The sequence below is a fragment of the Lissotriton vulgaris genome, chromosome 1_1, assembly GCF_964263255.1.
Source record: "Lissotriton vulgaris chromosome 1_1, aLisVul1.2, whole genome shotgun sequence".
Taxonomy (NCBI): domain Eukaryota; kingdom Metazoa; phylum Chordata; class Amphibia; order Caudata; family Salamandridae; genus Lissotriton; species Lissotriton vulgaris.
Window position 1 is genome coordinate 513,603,448 of NC_141685.1, and position 22,314 is coordinate 513,625,761.

Below are 22,314 nucleotides of genomic sequence, written 5' to 3' on the forward strand. Positions count from 1 at the left end.
TAAAATCTCTTGGTGGGAAAGAACTCATGAGCTCGCACTGGGAAGACGTTCCTTGTTTACAAAGTAAACTCAGTCCTGGACTCCTAGCCTATGGTGTTGTCTGGTTTTGGTGGAATAATGCCTCTAGTAAAAAGAAAAAAGTAAAACGCAATAAAACAATAAAAGGCCGATGTTCATTGCACAGTGCATTTATCGGGAGGGTACACACGAGAAGTGAATGGACATGGGAGGATCGATGGTGAAATACTTCCGCTTTACATCATGCGGAAACCTGGCGAGCCTTCAGTTGAACAATTGTGTCCTGTAAGTAAAAACAGTACTCAGAAGAGAATGCAATAGCTGCACTTAGGTGGTTGCGATGACAAATGGATTGTCAGACAAACCTTATGAGGAAAGATTGGGTGCTGTGGTCTGTCTGCAACAAAGCATAGTGATGAAACACATGATCAGTGCTCTTCATCTTGTAAAGCGATTAGACAAGGTAGAGACATAAAATGTATGTCAAAACGTGGCATTCAGTAGGACAGAGTACTGTATAAGACTCTGCCCTAAGAGGGAAAAGAACTACAGACAATTCAAGGAATACGTTTTTCAATCACAGATTTGTAAACTCTCATTGCGGAACTTTGGGTTTGTTGTTTCACTATATGGGCATTTGTTATTATATATTTTTATCACATGGAGGGGGGTCAAACATTTTATTAGCAGTCGTATAACACTGCTTATTTTTCAATTCAATAATAACAGTGCATCTCTCTGTCGCAGCGCTCATTATAATAAATACACCGAGTCAGAGGCAATGTCGTTGCGTGCTTCTTTATTCCCTGCCAGCCTCGCACTGGCTTACAGACTACCTTTTCCTTTTGGTTGTTCGCTTCCTGTTCCTGTTTCCTGTTCGCCTGTCCTGTCCTGGAACAGGGTCAGGCGAGACGACATGACATCTCCCCTGTTTTACAAAGTCTCATTTCCTCTACATTTCTTCAACAAGGCGTCGAGGTTTTCTTATTAGACGTTGCGGACGTTTCTCTCGCCTTGGTGCTTGACTGTGGTGACTTGTGGTCTCCACCATTCGCGTGGGGCTGTGGTGGTTCTGGTCACTGCTGTCGCTTTGGTTGGAAGAGTCGCTTGAGAGTTGACTTGACAAGGTCTCATGCCGGTCGCGCCAATTACATCTTTTAAAGTGTGATATGTTTCTCGTTATCTGCTTGTGGTCAGCTTTGGCTGTGATCATGGTTCCTTTTCTCTTGATGACCTGTAGGGGAATGTCGAGATATCGACTGTCTGCCTTAGCTCGTCGATCACCTCGCACTATCACCTAGTCTCCTTCTTGAATATTGGAGTCTTTGGCATGTCTACGCTGGTCAGCGTATGTCTTCATCTTGCGCTTGTTTTCATGATCTATCTCAACTAGGGTATTGTGGTCAACAGTGATATTTCGTTGTTGAGGAGCCAAGTTTAGCATGGGTAGTCTGGTTCGAGGCGTCCTTCCTAGCATCACAGTAGCTGGGCACTGATTAGTGGTGCTGTGTGGCGTGTTTCGATATGCTCTTAGCACTTCGTTTAGTGTCTGTTGAATATCCCGGTGAGTTAGTTCAGCCTGCTGAATTGCCTTTTTGAGTGTTCCCATGAATCGCTCCACCATACCATTCGCCTGCGGCCATAGCGGAGTGATTTTTTGGTGTTTGAAGTTGAGATGGGTCGCGAAGTTTGTGAATTCATGGCCATTAAAGGGAGGCCCATTGTCTGTCTTTACTCGCAGTGGGATGCCCCAGGCTGCAAATATCTCATCGAGCACTGGAATCACTGTTGTTGCTCGGGTAGATGTTATCAGGTGTGCGAATGGGAACCGGGAGTATTCATCCATGGCAACGATGATGTACTGTCCTGATTGTAGTGGTCCGAAAAAGTCGACTGCAACTTGTTGCCATACTCCTTCCGGTAATTCTGACATTTGTGATGGTGCCGGTGGTTCTTCCCGACTGACTACTTGACATGTCATGCAATCTTTCAGAGTTGTCTCCACCATGTGATCAAGGGTGGGGAACCAAACGCGTTCTCTCAGGGCTTTCTTGGTTGCGTTGATGCCTCTATGGCCTTCGTGTGCCAAGTTGATGACTCCCTGATGTAGTTTGTGAGGAATCACAATCCTTCCCCCTCTTAGGAGGAGACCATTGTCACTAATGGAAAGTTCATCACGCACGCGTTGGAATGCGGCGAGATCTTGACGAAGTTGAACAGAGTCTTGGGGTGACTGCTTCACGTCCCTCCATGAGTTTGTGCGGATGCGAGTCATTACGGCCTGCACAAGGGGGTCGAGCGCGGATGCCTCCTGAATGGCTTCAACTGGAACCGTGGGTGGACATGCTGTGTCAACGACGAAGTGAAGATATTCATCAGCCACGGAAAGTGCAGCTCGAGCACCAGCTATTGGGTGGCGCGACATGAAGTCAGCTGGGTTTTCAGCTTTCCCTGGTTTGTGGATGATAGTGAAGATGTAGTCTTGCAAGCGCAGACCCCACCGTTCAATGCGTGGTGGCATTTTCGCATTGGGGTTTCCGAAGATCGTGATGAGTGCCTGATGATCTATGATGATCGTGAAATGTTTGCCATAAACGAAAAGGTGGAAATGTTCGCACGCCCACACCACAGCTAGGCTTTCTTTCTCTGGTTGGGAGTACGCTCTTTCAGTGTCTGTGAGGCTGCGGCTTGCATATGCGATGATGTGTCGCTGATCAGAGTCTTCGCGGTATTGGGCCAGGATGGCACCCAGGCCCACCGGGCTGGCGTCTACTGTAATTTCTGTTTTCTTCTTTGTATCAAAGTATGCCAGATTAATGGCGGACCCAACAGCTTGTTTGATCACAGAGAATGCTTGGTGGCACGCCTCAGTCCATTTAAATGGCTGACCCTGACGAGTGAGCTCTCGTAGTGGATAGCTGATCGTGGCGTAGTCGCGAATGTAGCGTGCGCAATAGCTTGCCATTCCAAGGAAAGAACGAAGGTCGCTCACATCTCAGGGCTTTGGGGTATCAGCAAGAGCCGCTACTTTTTCAGGGTCTGGTCTCATTCCCTCTTTGGAAAATATGTGTCCATAGAACTTTAGAGTGTCCTTGTGGAACTCGCATTTGCTGGCGTTGAGTGTTAGGTTTGCAGTCAACAACGCATGGCAGACCCTGTCCAAGGCGGTGTCATGTTCTGTTTGGTCTTTTCCAAATACTAGCAGATCATTAAAGGCATTTGGAATGCCTTGTATGACCCGTCTGATGGCTTCCTGGAAGATCTCGGCGGCCGAGGTAATGCCAAAGTTCAGGCGTTTATAGCGGAATAGGCATTGATGTGTGGTGAAAGTCGTGATGTATCTCGATTTGTCATGGAGCTCCAACTGGTGATAACCTTTGTTTAGGTCGAGTTTGGAGAATACTGTGGCGCCGTTGAGTTTTGTGATCATATCACTGATGTGTGGTCCGGGGTGGCGTTCCCGCTCGATGGCGGTGTTGAGTGCGCGCATGTCGACGCACAGTCTGACCTTGTTGTCCTGCCCCTTTTTGGGGACCACCACGACTGGCGATACCCATGGAGTGGGTCCTGTCGTGCGTTCTATGATGTCCGTCTGAAGGAGATCTTGTAGCTCGTCGTCGACGGCTTGTTGTAAATGGAACGGCACCTTTCTGTGGTGTTGAGCGATGGGTGTCACATTTTCGTTGATATGGAGCTTTACCTTGAAATGGTTTAACTTCCCGAGACCTTTGAACAGATTTGGGAACTTTGCTACGATGTCGGGGGCATCTTCAGTCATGTAGAGGAGTTCCACAAGTTTGAGTCTTTCTGCTGTGGGTAGACTAAGCAGACAGTCTGCCACATCTGGTCCTTCTACTACATGGATGTAAGCATCAACTTTCCGGTCCTTGAACGTGAGAGTGGTGTGAAAGCGGCCCAGGCAGGGTAGTGGCTTGCATGACATCCACGTGAATATGCGGACAGCTGCGGGTTCCAATTTGGGTCTTTGCTTCATGTTGTGATGTTCTAGGGTGCAGATATAATTTAAAGAGGCTCCAGAGTCGAGAACAAATTTTGCTGGATGGTCTCCTATCAGGATGTCAAGCTTTGGATATCGCTTCAATCGGTCCGGGTCTGATACCATACAGATATATTCATCACTGTCTTGTGATGCTGGAGTGTGTGATGATGAGTCGCTGAAAGTGTCTCTGCGTGACCGGTAGGATTCTGTCGTTTGACACCTGGTGCGGTGACTACTTCCGGAGCGACCTCTTGATTGGTAGGAGTATGCTGACTGGACGCTGGAATTTGACGAGCTGGATGAGCGTCCTCCTCTCTCTTTTATGGCTCGTGCGTGATGGCGCGTGTCATGTCCCTTGGCCGACGATCTATGAGTTGACTGCTTGGCTTGACATGCAATCTCAAAGTGGTTGTCTCTCCCACAGCGGTGACATCGCTGACCGATCGCTGGACACTGTCCTGAGTGTGGGTAGTCTTGTCCACATCTGTAGCAGGTGGGCGCAGACTTTGCGGACTTCGTGTGCCGCGAGCTCCTTTTGGAGGATGTCTTTCGGGTATTGTGGGACTTGTGGGATTTAGACGTGGACTTGGCAGTCTTGGAAGACCTGTGCGCCTGAACTCGCAGAGCATGGTCCTTTCGGTCTGATGATTTTTGCGTCCCCATCCGTTTGGCATAGTCTTCCGCCTGATCATTGATTCTTGGTAGTTCTTCAATTTCTTCAAGTGTATACGGCTTTTTTAGGAGTCTCCGGCGGAGGGTTTCGGATTGGCATCCATCAATGATGCGGAGTCTCAGAGCGTCTTCTGTTTTGAAATTGTCGAAGTCACAGTACCGCGCTAACCTTTTGATGCGCATGATGAAGTCGCTCATGCATTCGTCTTTTTCTTGCGTGGCTAGATAAAATGTGTGACGTTCGTAGTCTACGTTGCGTTTGTGAAGAAAACGTCTATCAAGGGCACCTTTTACTTCTTCATAGTTGGCGGTTGCTGCATTAGGTAGCTCTTTGATGATTTGCGCAATGTCCGGGCCTATCAAATTTCTCAGGGCCACTAGTTTTTGCTTGGGATCCTGCACCAGGGATCCTACCATGTAATCTTCGAAGTCTTCACTCCAACTCTTCCACGTTGGGCCCATACTATTGCCTGGCGTCAGTGGCAGTGGCTGTGGTTGACGCATGAACGAGGCTCCAATGGGATTGTTGGCCATCGTGGGCGTGTTAACCGGAGGAACTGGGCCTCCTGTACTTGCTGGGCCTGGTACGTTGTTCCCTCCAGATGAGCTATCGGGGTTTGTATCGGACATCTGCAACTGACTGACTCTGGATAGCTGGATGGGAAGTCGTCCAGGTTTTATATTGTTACTGGCTTCAAAGGGGTGTTTTCTTTATCTTGTGAAGCTTTTCTTTGCCCTGTGGGGTCTTTCTTTGCCTTGAATGCGTGTCGCCCGCCCTTTTCTTATTTTAGCAAAGTCCTTGGTGATGAATGGCGCCTGACCCTAAGATGGCCGCCATCATGGGTGCGTGGATTGATTTAGCGATGGCGCCTGACCCCAAAATGGCCGCTGCGCGGGACGTCGTGTCTCTCTTGTCTTCACTTGCACCTTGCTGCTAGTTATGTTTGGGCTCGCGGGGAAGGCTGCGGGGGTCGGACTCACCCTCGCTCCTCGCTTCGTCTTCGTTTCTGGCCCCTCGCTCCTCGCTTCGTGTCTGGGGGCGGGCACTGCTCTCCGGCGCTACACGGAGCCGGCTGCTCGCGTCTGGGGACACGTGGTGACAGCGCTCTGGCACAGATGCCCTTACTCTCAGCAGACAGCGTCTGAAGACACACGGGGTGGCGCTCTGGCAGGCGCGCTCCGGCTTCTCGGCAGACAGCTGTGTGCTCCGTGACTCGTGGCAGCTCCGATGCCGGTCTCGGCTTTTCGCGCTCTTTCCACATAGTCGGGGTTTGTGCTGCAGGATTCGGTGGTCGGCCACACTGGTTGGCTGAGCGATGGTGCTGCTTGTGGGTTTTATAAATATCCCACCCTCGTCGCCATTGTCGCAGCGCTCATTATAATAAACACACCGAGTCAGAGGCAATGTCGTTGCGTGCTTCTTTATTCCCTGCCAGCCTCGCACTGACTTACAGACTACCTTTTCCTTTTGGTTGTTCGCTTCCTGTTCCTGTTTCCTGTTCGCCTGTCCTGTCCTGGAACAGGGTCAGGCGAGACGACATGACACTCTCTGTTTATATGTTTATTTGCCGGTAAAGAATTCTTTCTAGAATATTCTAACGCTTTACTGTATGCCAGAAGCAATATGTCATTGTCCCTAGGGCATGAGATTTTAATTCGTATTAATACATATTTTTAAAGGGACAATGATTTCAGTGCAGCAGCTTTTCACATATAAATACAATGGGGCAGATGTTTTCTTTTTTGGGACCACCAATCTCAGTTGATAAACTGCATAGGGCAAGAGGAAGAAAACAGCACAGTGCCATATTTATGAAAATATCCTGCTGCTGATCCGAACAAACAGGATGAGCAGCGTCATGCAAAACCTTTGCACCAAGTGATGATTTCTTTTATAGGTTGTGTACTGGAAGTACAAAATTCTATGTTTAAGAAATTGTAAAACAATGCACACATTCAATGTATGTCGTACAGTGCAGCACACATCATGGTGGGAATGTTTGAAGAAATTAAAACATTTCTCCAAATTAGCACTTGCTTAAAAATTCTGGGGTTTGTGTCAGAAACCATGGATGAATGCTTGTGCCTTAAGTCCCATGTTTTAACCAAGATGCTCCAAGTGCCCTGAGATACTCCTAAGGCACAAAGTGGCACTAAGCAGCACAAAAAGCACCATGCACGCAGAAAAGGGGCTCTTTTCCAGTGTAAAATATTTTTTGTGCTGGAAAGTAAATACTCTAGCAAGAGTTTGCAGTGCTTTGGGCCAGTTTGCGTGACTTAGTACCAATGCAAAATTGGTGACCTATTAGAAGAATTGAGGGATGCACAATGGTTTTCAAAGATTGGTTTAGCCTCTCAGGCTGGATGATGAGTCTTGTCACTCTACAGCTTTCAATTCTCCTTTTGGTTCTTTTCAATTCTGCAGGATGCCCTTTGGTCTCGCATCTGAGGCTCCCGTTTTCCAAAGGGTGATGCGGTCAGTACTTCAAGAGGTTACGGGTGCAGTCATTTTTCAAGATGATGTGCTTATTTTTTTAAACACTTGGAAAAGCATGATAAGACATTGAGGACTGCGCTTGGCATTTTGGGAAAAAAACATTGTTGTAAAGAAAAATAAATGTGAGTTCTGGAAGAGAGAGAATTTCTGGGACATCTGATTTCGGCTGATGGTGTAAGTCCTAGGCCTGGTCCGGTAAGACCAGTAGTTGAATGCCCTAGTCCTAAAAACAAAGATGAGTTACGCTCCGTTCTGGGGTTGTATGAGTTTTATTCATGCTTTATTCTTAACTATTCTAGTAAAATGAAGGTGCTTTCCAACATGTAAAGGACGAATGTCACTTTCGTGTGGGATGCTAACTGTCAAGAAACTTGTTGGTCAAGTTAGAAACAGTCAATGCCAAAACGCTTAGAGGTTATGACCCGGCTGTTCCATTCACCATCACAGTTGATGCAAGCAATTATGGTTTAGGGGTCAGTTCTTACACAATCCTCTGGTGAGATTGAAGTTACTATAAGCTATGCCTCTAGAGTACTGCGTCATTCAGTACTTAACTACTCTGTGATCAAAAAGGAGCTTTTGGCGTGCTATTGGGCGTGTGAGAAATTTAGAACTTACATTTGGGGTAGGAAATTTGTCCTCCAAACTGATCATAAACCCCTTGTATATATTCTAGGAGGAGAACCTCTTAAGTATGCCACGCCTCATATTACACGATTGACCACCAAACTGTTACAGTATGATTTTGTGGTAAAACATATCCCTGGAAACAAAATGTCAGGGCTGATATGCTTTCAAGACTCCCTTTATGTGAGGATGTTGCTGTGGACGTAGATGAGGACAGGGAGGATTGCTTCATTGCTTTTGTTGATGCAGTTGAAAATAAAGCTTGTAGTGAGGTTGAATGGAAAGAGGCAGTGGGTGAAGATGTAATTCTTGCTAGAGTAAAAGAGCATATTGTGAAAGGTTGGCCTACAGAGAGGTGTGTGCCCCCTGAAATCTAGCCTTTTTGGAAAGTTGCTGAAGAACTGTCCATTGAGGATGGTGTCATAAGGATGGATGGTAGGTGTATTCCACCTATGAAAGTACGTGTCAAGTTGGTTGATTGTGCACATGTTGGCCATCTTGACATGACAAAAAGGCATGTCAGGCTGCACTATTGGTGGCCTTCTATGGACAAGGACATAGAATGGAGTGTCAAAGATAGTGTTGTCTGCAGTGGGGCAGAAAATGGTCTAAAATTGTTACACCTCCTCTTCAGCCCACCTCTTTTCCTACAAAGCCATGGCTTAAGGTGGGCATTGATTTGGTTGGTCCATTCAATTTTCTTCCCTACAACTTATGCTTTGCATTTGTGTTAATGGACTTCCACAGTAAGTGGCCAGAAGACAAGTGTTGCGCTTCTCCTACAGCAAGCAATGCCATCCTTTTCCTTAAAAGAGATATTTGTGAGAGAAGGGTTTACAGAGGCTCTTGTCTCTGATAATGGTGTGCAGTTTGTTAACCAGGAAATGTCTGAGTGTTTGAATAAATCTGCCATGAAACATCTAAAAAGTTTGGTTGGGCATACTCAAACCAACGGTTTCGTTGAGAGGTAGAACAGGGTTGTGGCGGGGTGTATTAAGTGGGCAAAACATAATGGTTTCGATCTCAAGGGTGCTGTCAGATCCACACAACGCCACACTCTCTAACAAAAGTTGCGCCCTTTGTTTCACTTAACGGTAGAGTTCCCACTTCTGCTCTTTACTCTGCATGACTTTTAAGAACTGTATGTGACAACGTTTTTTGTTGGGTGGATCTTGCTGCTTTGGAATCTCGAGTCAGAGTTTCTCAAAAGAAGATGTCTGACAGGTATAATCAAAAGAAGTCTGTCAAGACGGTCAATTTGTGTCCTGTGGACATGACTCGCATTAAAAACCCATATTTTGTTAAAAAAAAGGAGGTATATCCTTTGATGAATCTGTCTGTGTCGAGAAAGTTTGTTGTGGTACCATTATGGGACATGGTGGGCATTGGTGGAATTCTGGATAGGGTGTGAAAGTTCAGTCTGCTGTACATAATGGCAATGACACCAGAGGTGATGTTGTTTTGCCTTCTGGTTTCACTAATGTTTCTCCAGGTAATTCTCCTTCTGGACCAACCAATGTACTTTCAGAAAATGCTTCCGACACCAGTGTGACAAGCCATGCAACAAAGCGGTCTATTCACGTTAGACGTGTTCCTTAGAAGTTACCACGATCATTTCAAGTAAACTATGTTTTTTCTTCTGTATATCTTGTTCAGTACTAGATACTCTTCCTATACCTCCATCTATATGCATTTTGTCTAATCTGCATCATGTTTCTGTTACTAGCAAATGTTCATGCATTGTTTATTTTTTTTCTTTTGTCTTTTTGTCAATATTGTTTATTTTGCCTATTTATCTTGTCTTTTATTTTGTTCTTTAACAAAAAGAGGTAATATGTTGGGCTTAGATATGCTTGTCTATGGTTCTACATGGAACCCCATGTGTTGTCATGGTGCTGGGATGTGGGGTTTTATGAGAAGAGTCAGTTGGTGCCCTGTTCTGTCCTTAGAGGAGAGATGTCTCATTGTCCCCCGCGAATAAAGACAGAAAATTAAACTACTGTGTCCTGTGGTACAAAACTATTCTTGGGGATACAACATAGTCCCTTAATGAACCAAACCCAATGAGTCTAGGGGATTTACTGGAAACATGTCAGTGGATGTGTGCCTACTTCGAATGCATTCATTTAATTTAAATTAAACTAATGTGTTTCAGGACGAGTGGCAGTGAAATATTACTGCTGCATTGTCAATACATCAGAAGTGCAATCTTTCTCCGAGTGAACAATGGTTTTGCAACCTACTCAATGCCAGCATAGATGATGAGGGGCTGATTATGATTTTTTAGGGTGAAAATGCAATACGTATTTAGGGCAGTGGATACTCCTGAAGTTTTAGCCTCCTGTTCCCTAGGTACTAGGGCACAGACAGACTATTGGCTTGTGTAACCCTTGCATTATGCAAAACGATGCAAGGCAACATAAGCTCTTATGTCAGATTTAATAAGTAACGCAAGGTGCGCAAAAACTATCCTCACAGTCCAATGCAGGGACCCTTATGCCATGATGTAAGGATGCCTGCATTACAGTCATCCTAATAAGCATTTTTCTCTTTGTATGTGTGCTGCAGAATGAGGAAATAACAAGTAGAAATAAACATATTTTTCCTTCTTACTCGTCTGTTGGGATGGCGTACCATTTTAGCGCATTCCCAGGTTTACTATTCTTAATAAATCTAGAAAAGTGCCAAATTCCATGGATCGATGCATGGAAGCCTCCACATTCCCCATGAGAAATGCTTTCCAATACAAAGCATAACTGAGCCATGTAAGGTAGCTTTGTCTGGTTGAATATATCTGACTTAAGGGCTGGCGTTGCCTTGTGTTACCTTGCATGGCTCATGGGGTCTAAAATTGACACAGGGTAGCGCAGCAAGTTGTTTTGCTGTGTTGCTGCAAATGTTAGTGTACCTGAGCCCAGGTTCAATGCTCATAAGCCCCCTTGTCATTTGTTACTGATGTTGTCTCACAAGCATCTACCTCTGTGGAGTTGTTCCTGTGGAGCGACCTCTGACCCTGACTTCATGTTAGGTCGCCCCCACGCCGCTGCTGCCTGCTCTCCCTGGTTTCCTGCTGCCTCCTGCCGCTCATATTTTTCCCGCTGCTGCTCCCTGCGGCCCCACCCCCCGGACCCCCTGTCTCCCCATTCGCTGCCCCGCTCCCGCCACCCAGCTGCTCCTCCCTCCCGTCAGCGCTTTTAAGGAAGGCCACGCAGCAGCGCAGGGAGCGACCTCTGACCCTGACTTCAGGTTAGGTCGCCCCACGCCGCTGCTGCCTGCTCTCCCTGGTCTCCTGCTGCCTCCTGCTGCTCATATTTTTCCAGCCGCTGCTCCCTGCGGCCCCGCCCCCGGACCCCCCTGTCTCCCCATTCGCCGCCCCGCTCCCGCCACCCAGCTACTCCTCCCTCACGTCAACGCTTTTATGCAGACCACAAAGCGACCACGCAGCAGGCACACCGCTGGCGCACCGAAGGAGCGCCAAAGGCAAGCTCGTCTGCGCCTGCACCGCGCCCAGCGTCAGGACCCCTGGCCTCCGACGATGCCAGCCCAAGCAATGAACTTACGACGCCGCCACCCTCAACGCACTCAACTCTGGCCGGAACCCCGCCTGCCACCGAGCCAACCCGAAACTCACCCACAGACCCTTCACCTGCCAAGCCTGCAAATTCTCCTTCCTCCAAACCAGCACCACTCCCGCGAATCCAGGGACCAGCAGCACTGGCCTCAAGTGCATCCTGCTCAACACCCGCTCCGTCCACAGACACGCCGTCGAACTCTGGAACCTCCTTGACACAACCTCACCAGACGTTGCCTTCCTCACAGAAACCTGGATGAACGCCTCATCTGTCCCCGACATCGCCATAGCCATCCAGGAGGGCTACAAGATCACCCGGAGGGACGCCGTCAACCAAACCGGAGGAGTCATCGCCATCGTCCACAAAAACACCATCCGAATCACGACCAACTCCGACAACACCCTCACCGCTGTTGAGCACCTCCACTTCCATATACGCATTGACTCCAAGACCATCCTCAGAGGCACCCTCATCTACAGACCCCCGGGACCACGCACACAATTCAGCTAAGCAATCGCAGACTTCATCAGCCAGCACGCCCTTACCTCCTCAAACTACATCCTCCTAGGAGACCTCAACTTTCACCTGGAGAACAACAATGACCGCAACACCGCAGCCCTCCTGGACAACCTCACCAAACTCGGACTCAAGCAACTGGTGAACACCACCACCCACTAAGTCGGTCACATGCTAAACCCCATCTTCTCCTCCAGCAAGCACATCTCCTTCAGCCACTCCACCGGACTACGCTGGACAGATCACAGCTGCGTCCACTTCAACTTCAGGAGAACCACGACCCACCACCACCCGCAACAGGTGCCCCACAGAAGTTGGAGCAAGATCAATGCCGACCAACTCACCACCTACCTCAGCCATAACCCTCCCACCAACACGAGGGACCCCAGCAAAGCAGCCCGCAACCTCACACAGTGGCTCACCATTTGCGCCGATGACCTCTCACCACTGATTACACCTGAAGATTAAGATACAAGAAACCCCACTCCCTCAAGTTCAACATGTCGATTGACGGATTACAAGATTCCTAGGAGTATTAGACTTTTTCTGGAACTTTAAGGTCAATGGTAGGTAGAGAATGGTCTTTGCTTTTGCTCCCCAAGAAGCTATCTGCTTTTCTGTATTGGTATTATTGAGTTTTCCAAGTACGAGAATCAGCATTGGATATTTTTCCAGTGACTCAATTTTCTCTTGCAGTGAGAGACTTCACATTATTAGCTTATTGTTGTCTGCTGTTATTTAATTCCCCAGAAGAGAGAAGAACTTAAGCTGAGAGTGTGGAAGGAACCAGGTAATCATCTGAGGATTATGATCACTTTCTGTTTATTTCATGAGCTCGTAGCTATTACAGATATAACATTTTGAATAGTCAATTAGTGTGAAGTGGATAATAGGCCCAGTGTTACTGGTAATAAAGGTTTTATTAGCTGGTTGATATTTGGCAAAGTGGCTGTTAAGACAGTCAAACCCCTGATTCAGATAGAAAAATCTTAAAGTTAAGATTTGTTTGTTGATCTTCAGCCGCTGCTAGGAAAAATGGGCCAACCAGTTCATCCTGGTCAGCTTCATCAGTAAGTTATTATTCTAATAAATCTTCTTTGAAATCACATGGGCAACCATCATGAGCATTGTCCACTTTAGCATCGCAGGCTCACTGACACTCTCCACCAAACCCAGCTGGAGCAGAGTCACCGAGACCCAATGGTCCACTCCCCTCAAATCCTCCAAACTGGAAATCCACCGTCAACCTCAAACATGCCAGCCAGAACTTCTATGACTGGATCTCAAAACCCATTCACACTGTCACTCCCATGAGCAAAGCCAGAAACAGAAAGTCCAGCAAGCACACTAGATGGTTCATGCCTGAGCTCCGACTCCTCGATTGGGTACTCCAGCAGGAATCCCTCCGACCTCTCCACCTACAAGTCCACCCTCAGCAATTACCACCTCCACCTCAGGGAAGCCAAGAAGGATACCCTAACCAACCGCATAGAGACAAGTGCCAAACACACTAAACAGCTGTTCAGCATTGTCAATGAATTCTCCGGCGCATCGGATATCAAAAACACAATCCGCCCCTCCAAAGCCCCTTGCAACACACTGGCAAACTACTTCCACAACAAGATAGCCAATATCTACAGCAATTACGGCCCTCGACCTACCATCCCTGATCACCTCCTTACACCCTACGACGTCGCCCGCAGCCACCTGCTCAGCAACTGGAAGCAGCTCATCCCACAGGACACAGTGACCATCATGAATTTGATCCACTCTGGAGCACTGACAGACCACTGCCAGCACTATGCTTTCAATCTGGGACAAAAGGGAATCAGTAGTGTCCACATCAACTTCCTCAATGCAATTATCATCACAACCACCAGACCAAGTTCATGGAAGCACACAGAGGACAAACTGCTGCTGAAAAAACCCTCAACTGACCCCAACACACTCAATAATTACTGCCCAATCTCACTGCTCCCTTTCCCCACTAAGGTCCTGGAGAAAGCCATCAATCGCCAGCTCACCGAACATCTGGAAGAAAATAGTCTACTCGATGACTCCAAAACAAGCTCCAACCACAGCACCAAGACTGTCCTGGTCACCCCATCTAATGACATCAGGCACCTCCTCAACTGAGGAGGGATGGCAGCCCTAATTTTCGTTGACCTCTCAGTGGCTTTCGGCACTGTATCCCATCACACCTTCATCACCATAACCCACTACATCGGCACAGGCTGCAAAGCCCTCAAATAGATTACCTCCTTTCTTACTGGACACCACCTTCCACTCTTTATTTCCGAACCCAAGAGCATCATCTAACTCCTCCCTCAGCCCCAGCCTCTTCAACACCTACATGACGCCACAGACTGACATCGTCCACACTCATGTACTCAGCATCATCGCATACTCTGACGCTCCCGAGCTCATCCTCTTCCTAACGGAAGACCCAACCACCACCAGATCTAACTTCTGCAGTGCAATGACCAACATCACTGACTGGATGAGATCAAACTTCCTGAAGCTGAATACGGACAATATGAAAGTGCTGATCTTCAGAAAGAAAGTTGATGATTAACAATTGTTTTCATGCAAAGTTCTTGATTTTGACAGCTAAAATGTAACTTGAAGTTGTTAGAATTATGTTCCCCAAGAAATCGAAACTGTTGTTCACCAATCTGTGTAAGCCACAAGATGGGCGTCCACACCATCATTTTGAAACATTCTTCTCAAATATTGTAAAGTTAGTGAGAACAAAAAGTCCTGTTTCCCAAGGCTCCTGTACGAGCTCGAGTCATTTTGTGAATTACTCTGTACACGGGTAATCCCGGCAATATTCCAAGAACATACATATCAGGATGCTTTAGCATAGGATCTGGGTATCTGGTGTTGAGATTTTGAGTATACTGCTCCCTGAATCACGTGTCATTTACATGATAGTTATTCCTAAAAACGTGCTAATGGGAGTAGGTTTGGGGGCATACATGGCTTTGCATTTAGGGACTTATTTATGAGGCCTTGCATCACTTACACCACCGGTGTGTTACTTTTTGTGACGCACCAGCAGGGTAAGAAATGTGCCATATTTCATCATATTTACAAAGTGGCGCATCTAGGTAGATGCGTCACTTTGTAAACCCCTGTGCTACATTATACCTGTGTCAGGTATAATGTATGCAGGGTGGGCGTTCTGACGCAAGTACGCCCCGTAAGAGTGCACAAATGCGTCAAAATCTTATGCTTGCCTCACAGGAGGCGTAAGACAGACGTAGGCACCTTTAACATTGGACTTGCCCATGTGAAAAATACCCATTGATGGAGTTGCGTCACTTTCATGACACACTCCAGCAATGCGTAATTTTTGCGCCTAATGATACGTCAGAAATATTGACGTATCTGTAACTCTGTGCGACATGATGTGTCATGCTGTAAATATGACGCATCCAGCATGTCGCAAGGAGGGCGCAATGAAAAGTGATGCATCGCTATTTTCATGCAGCGATGCGTCACTGTTCATAAAGAGGCCCACAATATATTTCTTAAAGCCCTTTACTGACTGAAGCCACCCTAATGTATCCTCTTTGTTCGAGTAATGGCTGGATGTTATTTTATCTCCAAATGATCCGGGCTACGGAGGTGATATTAGCTATTAATTGTATCCCCAATCAGTGGATCCATCTTCAGTAATCTCCAATTTACTTGATAATATTTTGTGATGCTTATTATGTTCTCTGTTATACTGTGTAATGAAAAGCACACTATTAGAATCCTCCCTTGCAGTCTTAGGACAACATTTAAAAAATCTTTATTTTGATGGGCCAAAGTGCATTTAGTCTGACTCTTTCATTGCACCCTCGAGCTCTAAATCTTCTAGTTAATGTATCCGGCTCTTTTTCATGACTAACTGGTGTATTACAGTTCCTCTTTGCATGTAATATTTTTCCCTCAGGGGTGCTATTCTTGAATTGCATTGGGTGGGAGCTACAGTATTGCAGGACACTGTTCTCTGCCACGTTTTTGCTATTTAGGGGCCAATTTCGATCTCGGTCGGAAGGGCATCGAATCAGGTTCGGCATTAGTGGATCCAATTCGGAGGCTGATTTTTCGTCTGAGTCGTACACAGGTACAGACATCGAAGTACGATGTGAACAAGCGCATAATCTCGGTCGGAATCGTTTATGGGTCCAAACCGCTCCATACAACTCGGTCACAAGCAAACCGTGGCGCGCAATGGAGACGTTTCATGACCGAGCTAGTATGATGCTCGATTCGGACAGCCGAATCGAGTCGGAGCGTCCGCTCGCAATAGCTCCCAGAGTTGGACTTCGGCGGGACCCCCTTCACCTGCAACCTTACAACTCAGACACTGGCATGTACAGTGCGGATGGCACAAATGCGTACCCACCGTAGGGGGCGCACTTGTCCACGACATACCCAATCAGTCAATGGGAGCACATGTACGCGTCGTACAACCAGCTCCCATTGACTTCTATGGGAGTCTGCCCGAACCGAGTCCGAACGCATATGGCCGCATCGTACTCGCTCGGTTGGACTGCAGTAGTCCGAATCGGACGAAAAACACCCCGGATCAGGCTCAAGCGGCGTGCTTTCTGACCAATATCGGAATCGGCCCCTAAATGTAGCAAGTGGTTCATTGCCTAATGGGGACACTCTTAAATGTAAATAGTCAATATTTTTGGTACTTATGAATAGGTCTCGATCTCAAAAAGTACTAACAACCATTCATTCCATTATTATGCTTTATAGTAGTCTATAGTGATTTCACCTAATGAGTTTGAAATCTTGTTCCCAATCTAGGGTCATAGTTTTTGGTAAATAAATATTTGGTATCTCTGACATATGAATAGAGTGATTGGATGCAGGGCATAAGGAATAATCAATGTACTTAGAGATGTGCTCAGTCAGACTATCCTGTTTTGAACTGATGTATCCCTGGTGGTACCTGTTTATTCTAATGCATTTGGTATAGCAGGTACTTAGTGGGAATCCTAGGGTATTCAATCATTAAAATATGCATTCATCCTCTTCTAGCACGCCTCTATAAAAGTACTCTTTTTATTAATCAAAATATTCTCTTTTTCAGCTAAAATGCATCTTATCAATGATCATATATCACTTCTTATCTTTAAGTCGATTCTTTGCTTCTGTTACATACAGTTCACTTGGCCACAATACCAAGCTCCCTCCTTCATCTGCTTTTTTTATTCACTACAGAAGCATAATTTCTTCAAGAGTCTTGCACAATAGCCTTGCAAACCATAACCTCCACAACAAATGCGATGCCCATGACCTCACCCTTAATGAAATAGTTGTCATATAATTTATTGGTTTGAGTAGGGGTGCTAGCCAGGGTCAAAGGCAAGCAAATGATAGGAGAGCTATCTGGATAATGGCTTGTTACTGCATTGTAATATAGTGTTTTTTAAAGTTTTGTGTCTTCAATTCTTGTCTAAATTGGAGCGGCTTTAGGACAACTCCTTATGGATAAAGGGTTATTATTCAAGATCATAAAAAGGCTTGTTCCCTTATTATTTCTATTTTAAATGTCTTAGTCTACTGTCTTATGGAAGTTTTGCTGTAGTTGTGTCTTGGTCCACAAGATAATTAAGGTGCTCATCATGATGGCTTTGTAAAGGATTCAGCTGGTTTTAAAGATAGTCCAGAAGGTGACCATGTGAACACACTGGTGCACATTGGAAAGGCAGGAGAAGAACTATGATGGAAATTGCTAATAAAGCCCATTCAAGAATCCAGAGTGTAGATGAGGGTTGGATGGTCGACTGTGTCAAAGGCATCTAAGAGGTCCAGTATTATAAGGAGAATTGAGTTTTGGTTTGGGGTCATAACCATAACAGCAATTATGAATGTGTCAGCTGTTTGTAAACATATGTTAAAGTTTTATAACCAGAACAAACCATAACTTCATGGCCTTGGTTTGGACATTACATTTGTTTTTTATACAATAATATTGCTTTTTGAGTAGTTAACTTCTTGCACCTTGAACATGGCAGTATAGCAAAGGGGATGGGGATGGGGAAGGGTGGGCGGGTTTGAGCATTTATGTTGTCATGGAGGGTGGTGATGGGTGGGGTAGGTGAACAGAGTGCATTGGGACAGGGAAACACTGCGGGGATAGGCAGGCTCATACATGTTGTTGACTTGTTGAAGGGTGTTCCCACTTAATGCCTATGGTATTTGACACATTCCCAGATTTACAGCACAGTGTAAATCTGGGAATACTTTGAAATTGTGCGCCTCCCCTGGGGAGGCATAATGATAAAAATTTTACAGGAGGGTGCCCCTTCCTGCACATAATCAATTGTTCCAACAATGCAGACACCCTTGCACCATCGTGCAAGGATGTCTGGGTTGGTGTTAGGCATCATTTTGAATGCCGGTGCAGGCAGAAAGGACAGGAAAGCACCATATTTCATCAATACAGTGCATTCCTGCCTTTTTGATGCGGCATAGGGTAGTTCAGCAAAAATACTGGTGGCGCTGCTCTATGCTATATCTTTGTAAATGATGCTCTTAGTGACCCATTATGATTTTGGGCGGATCGCCACCACTGCCCGACGTCTTTACCCGCCCGCCCGCCATTTACCCCCGCCATATTACAATGGTGGGGTGTACAGCGGCGGACAGAAAGACTGTCCGCCGCTTTTCCACCGGTCAGATTGACGGCCAGGCGGAAAATGCACACAATATGATGCCTGCGGTGTGTATGCCTTTCCATGGTGGAGACTCCGCCATGGAAAGACATATGGTAAATGGCTATGTGGGTCCATTGCGGGCCCCTGGGGGCCCGAGGCATGGATGGCTGCACTTGCGGGGTACCTCTGGTAGCCCCCAACATTGGCATGCAGAAGGTAGCAGGCACCGTGCTGTGTTTGTCACGTTGTGCATGCCTTTGCACAACATGCAAGTTTTACATTGCGACGGGTGCTGCTTACAGCACAGCCCGCCGCAATGTAAAAGATACCGGGATGCGACCGCCACCCTGGCGGTCGCATCCTAATTTGCCCCTCGGGACCGCCTCTGCTGGTTGGTCCCTTTTTCCTTTACGTGGCAGGCAGTCAATGTTACCCCAGCATCATTATGGGGCCCTATGTTTGGCGAACTTGTTTGCTTCTGTAGAATGAATGATCTTTCCTTGTGTCTTTGCACAGATTTAGGTGCATATAGTCTTTCTTGTCCTGCAGTTGTTCACTGTGTATCACTCTCTTTGCTTCCACACAAAAGGAAAAGCGTGAGATCTCTTTGGTTTACTTCAAGAAAGAGACGCAGAAGGGATGTCATTTGTCTTCACTCATTTTTGTCCTTGATTCTGAGTCTTTTGCATTTATATTAACCAATAAACAGGGAAACTGGGAATTAATGTAGAAATCTCTTGCCATTCAATAAGCATTTTAAATCTAGCTGTCAGGTTGTGCTTGCCATGTAGAAACCTGTTGTATCCGGTGATTCCCCTGTTTTCCTGGCCATAGCAATATTTATCGGCAACCAGAGAGAGGTGCATAAAAAAGCCCTCTTTCTGTAAATGTTTTCTGAGGTGTTCAGGTATGGTGTGCAGACAGAATATCGAGTAAAAAAATGTGAGTTGCACAAACTTATCATAAAGAATATTGTGGTTCAGAAATATCGACAGCAAGAATTTTGTGGTCAAGAATATCAACTTAAGCTAAGTAATATCGATTTTAAAAATATTGAAGTGTGTAATATCATTTGTAAAAATATAGTTTTGAAAAATATTGTGGTTTAAATTAATGTTATGCATTTTAGTTATATTTTATATGTATGTGATGCATGCTTATTGTGTAAGAATTGTTTGTATTTTTAATATAGGTGTTACATTTGTAGTAGTTATTACTTTTTTTATTTGGATTTAGCATTTTTAGTTCTGTAGTGGGTTGTGAGTTTATAGGGAATATGGTGAGACGTAATTTAATTATATTAAATTAATTAATTATTTTTCATTCATTAATATATGTTCAATTAAGATTTTATAGTTTTAAATCTGTAAAGTTATCTATTATTAATAATCATTAATTGGTTATAACATAATTTTAATTAATTATGATAATTGTGTAATTAATTTTAGGTGTGTGTTGTGGTGTTTATAGATGCAAAGGGTGGGGAGTAATTTATTTCAATTTATGAATTCTTAATTGGTTGTTAAATAATTTTAATTAATTAATTGGCAATTGATTATGATAATTGTGACATTGAAAATAATTTTAGCTGTGTGTTGTGGTATTTATAGGTGTAAAGGGTGGGATGTAATTTATGTTTAATTGATTAATTAATAATTGGTTGTGAATTAATTTTAATCAATTACTTGGTCATTAATTATGGTATTTGTGTAATTATATTTAGGTGTGTGATTATAGGAGTAAAGGGTGTTAAGTAGTTTATTTATATGTATTATTTATTTTTGCTCATTTATAATAATTGCATTAATTACAATTGTATTATGGTAATTCTGTAATTAATTTTAGGTGTGTGTTGTGGTGTTTATAGGAGTAAAGGTCTGGAAAAAATTATTTGATCTTTATTTTGGGTAAGTGTTTATTTTTGTGTGTGTTGTTTTTACTTTTAAAGGGGTAAAGGGTGGGTATTAAATACATTTTAATTACTTTATTAGTTGTTAATCATAAGAGTTTTTAATTAAAAATATGTTGTAATTGTGTTTTATTATTGTATAGTTTAATTTAGGCGTGTGTTGTGGATAATATAGTGTTAACATGTGTGTAGTCAGTTAATGTTTATTATTTTTTTATTAATTCTATTTTTTAATTGATTATTAATTGTGTTAATTATGGAAGTACATTTAATTTAAAATGTTGAAGTGCTTTGTTTCTAGTGTGGTGTTATAGGGTAGGAAATAAAATAAATACATTTATGCATTAATAATTTTTTTGGTTTGTAAATATTTTCTAGTTTAACATTTGTTTTTCTTATTTACTTATTTTTAATTTTATATAATATTTGTACATGTTTTTCATATGTAATTAATAATATAACATGTTTTCCATTTATATATTTAATATATAAGATTTTTAAATAATTTTTAAATATGAGAATGATTTTTGTATTTTGTATATCTATCTATCCATCTATCTATCTATCTATCTATCTATCTATCTATCTATCTATCTATCTATCTATCTATCTATCTATCTATCTATCTATCTATCTATCTATCTATCTATCTATCGATCTATCGATCTATCTATCTATCTATCTATCTATCTATCTATCTATCTATCTATCTATCTATCTATCTATCTATCTATCTATCTCTCTCCATATATATATATATATTCACTGAAAAAAACATAGGTTATAGACCATATATAGTTAGGGATTAGCATTTATGAATGATGTAATATGTGACATCATCAGCAGTGGATTGCGTGTGCGCGATATATAGTTAGTGCAACTAACTATATATGCGAATTTCAATGGTTTTGTGCGAGTAAAATAAGGTTTTGTAAATGCTAATCCCTAACTATATATGGTCTATAACCTATGGTTTTTTCAGTGAATTTGTATGGTTTTGTAAATGCTAATTCCTAACTATATATAGTCTATAACCTATGGTTTTTTCAGTGAATTTCAATGGTTTTTTAATAGCAAATATCAAAAGCTGTAAAATGTATTCTTATTTTAATGCAAAAATATATTTTATATGTTTGTAATATAATTATTTTATGTATATATTTTTTTTTATTATTTTTTTTTGTTTCGCTACTGGTCTGCGCACTGGGTAGCTTCCCGTTAGCTCAATTTGGTGCCGCGACCCGGTCCGCGAACCGGGAAACGTCCCGTTAGCGCAACTGCCGCGCAGGAAAACAACATCGTGACGCGTCGCGTAAACGCGACGTATCGCATTGCCGCATAATGCGTCTTATGACGTGCCACGTTAGCGCACCCGGAAGTGCTCCGGAGCGCGAACCGAGGCGCGAAGCGCACCGCCCCGAAGCGCTCCGGGTGCGTAGCGGGACGCGTAACGTAAGCATAACAGGTCATGTGACTTGTTCATAACACTTTTCATTGGTTCATTTTACTTTTGGTTTCCTAATGATGTAAGGCTAGGTCATATGACCTAAAAATAACACTTTTGATTGGTTTAGAACATTTTTTTTCCCAAATCATGAAACTCCCCACCTTTTTTCTCCCTCTGACTTTCAACTTTCTGAGAGGAAGACCTATTTTGATTCTAAAGAAATGGCTTCATTAGTAGCTGCAGCTGGTGGACCCCCACCACCACCACCACCTCCTAGGAAGAGAGGACCACCTCCTCAGGTTATCCTTCTGCAAGAGGAGGAAGAAGAGGAAGAAGAGGAAGAGCAGCAAGGGACTAGGGAGTTTTTACCTGAACAGCCGAGGAG